Genomic DNA, 2,671 nt, shown 5'->3' with positions numbered 1-2,671 from the left:
AAATTTTGAGTGGTTTTGATTAGATCAGAGACTATGGTTGCTAAGTCAGAGTGGATCTGCTTAGAATTCTCTGTCTGTTGCTGAGAAGATGATGAAAAGGGCTTGCTATTGCTAAACCTATTTCTTCCACCATTATTGTTGTTGAAGCCTTGTTGAGGCTTCTGTTGATCCTTCCATGAGAGGTTTGGATGATTTCTCCATGAAGGATTGATAAACCACTATTTTATGGTTTATCTTGTACTCAATTGAGTGGTTTTTATTAACTCTTTACCCACTTATTCATACTATTTGCATGGTTTTATATTTCCTTCCTAATTATGTGTTTTGATTGAAAACATGCTTTTTTGATCTTATATTTGCTTATTATTAATGCTCTTATATTACCATTAGATGCCTTGATATCTGTGTTAAGTGTTTTCAGATATTATAAGGCAGGAATGGCTTGGAGGATGGAGAGGAAGCATGCAAAAGTGGAAGGAATACAAGAAGTTGGAGAAATTGCTAAGCTGTCCAGCCTGACCTCTTCGCACTCAAACAGCTATAACTTTAGCTATAGAGGTCCAAATGACACGGTTCTAGTTGCGTTGGAAAGCTAACGTCCGGGGCTTCGATTTGATATATAATATGCTATAGTTTCCTTGATGCTAGGTGACGCGACCGTGTGATCCATGCGGCCGCGTCGCAGTGACGAAAATCAGCGTGTTTGAATTCTTCTCCAGCGATTTCTGGGCTGTTTCTGACCCAGTTTGCGGCCCAGAAAACACAGATTAGAGGCTATAAAGTGGGGGAATACATCCATTCATAAGAAGGCTCTCATATTTACAATTTTAGGAGTAGATGTAGTTTTTAGAGAGAGTGGTTCTCTCCTCTCTCTTAGGATTAGGATTTAGGATTTCTCTTAGTTTTAGGAGTGACTCTCAATCCCAGGTTCAATGTTCTTTTATTTCTTTTCTCAATTTTGTTTATGACTCTCTATGTTTAGATTGATTTTCTATTTAATATATTTTGAGGTATTTCAGACTTATGATTGCTCCTTTTTATTATATAAATAATTTGGATTTTTCTCTTTTGGCTTTGGTTGAGTCATTGGTAACTCTTGAGTTATCAAACTCATTGTTGATTGAAAATTGGAATTCTTCAAGAATTACTTCGAGATCCAATAACTCTAACTTTTCCCAAGGAAAGACTGGGGCTTGAGGATTTGAATTAATTTGTCCACTTAACTTATCTTCATAGTTAGAGGTTAATAAGGTGGGGGAAGAATCCAATTCTCATCACAGTTGATAAGGATAACTAGGATAGGATTTCCAGTTCTTCATACTTTGCCAAGAGTTTATTTTATTATTATTATTTTATTTTATTTGTCATATAACATATTCCCACCTTACTTCCTAAACCCCAAAACACACTTTTTCATAACCAATAATAAGAACACCTCCCTGCAATTCCTTGAGAAGACGACCCGAGGTATAAATACCCGGTTATCAATTTTAAAAGGGGTTTGTTACTTGTGACAACCAAAACGTTTGTATGAAAGGACTTTTGAAGGTTTAGAAACTATACTTGCAACGAAGATTTATCCGCAATTTTCTAGACCACGCAAAAGTTATCTCATCAAAATGGCGCCGTTGCCGGGGAATTGCAAACGTGTGTGCCTTATTATTGGTTATTGTAAATATTTTTTTTGCTTTTTGCTTGTTTATTTATTTTTATTTTTATTTTTATTTTTTCTTTTTTGTAAATTAAGAGGTTATTGGTTTTTATTTAGTTATAAAAAAAAAAATTTCAAAAATTTGTTCTTAGTGTTCATCTTGATCTTTAAGTTGTTCTTAGTTGTTTTCTTCGTTTTGATCTAAAAATTTGAAATTTGGTGTCATTTTATTGTTTTTCTCCTTCCTCATTAAATTCAAAAATATTTTTAATTAATTTTTTTCGAAAAAAAATATTTTCAGATTTTTATTTTTAAAATTTTATTCTTATCTTATCTTATTTCAAAAATCAAATTTCAAAATTCAAATTTCAAAATTTAAATAACCTTTTAATTTAAATTTATTTTTATTTTCATTTTTAATTGCTACTATGAACTCTCACCCCTTTGGCTATTAGTCTGGTTACAATTATGTTGCAGGAAGAAGAAATTACAATGAGAACAGGCATCAAGGTTGGAACAATCAAAGATGGGAGGAGCCACAAGGATTTAATCAACCCTTATGGCAACAACCACCTCCAATGGACTATCAACAACCACCATCATATGCCTATGAACCTCCTCAACACAACTTGGGACCACCATACTCACAAGCCCTTTTCCACCATTCACCTCCATATGACTCTAACTCTCATCCACCATACCAACCACCTTATGAACCAAATGAACCCTCCTATCTACCCCAAACCTCCATGGAGAAAGCACTTGCCGATCTAAACTCTACTATACAAGCTCTCTTCACCCAAATCAGACCACCAAATACCTTTAACAATCAACCCTCAAGCTCTAGTGCACTTCCTTGTCAAACACAGAATAATCTCTCCATCCCATCACCACCATCCATGGAAGAGCACCCACATCCATCAATCCAAGAGCAAGATGATCCCAATTATGCTATTGATATGGAACAGGAAAGAAGAAATCATCTTCGCGAATCCATACTTCATAAAGAGCTAGAGGAGG

The sequence above is a fragment of the Arachis hypogaea genome, chromosome 12, assembly GCF_003086295.3.
Source record: "Arachis hypogaea cultivar Tifrunner chromosome 12, arahy.Tifrunner.gnm2.J5K5, whole genome shotgun sequence".
In the NCBI taxonomy this organism is placed as follows: domain Eukaryota; kingdom Viridiplantae; phylum Streptophyta; class Magnoliopsida; order Fabales; family Fabaceae; genus Arachis; species Arachis hypogaea.
This window is presented reverse-complemented; position numbering follows the sequence as displayed.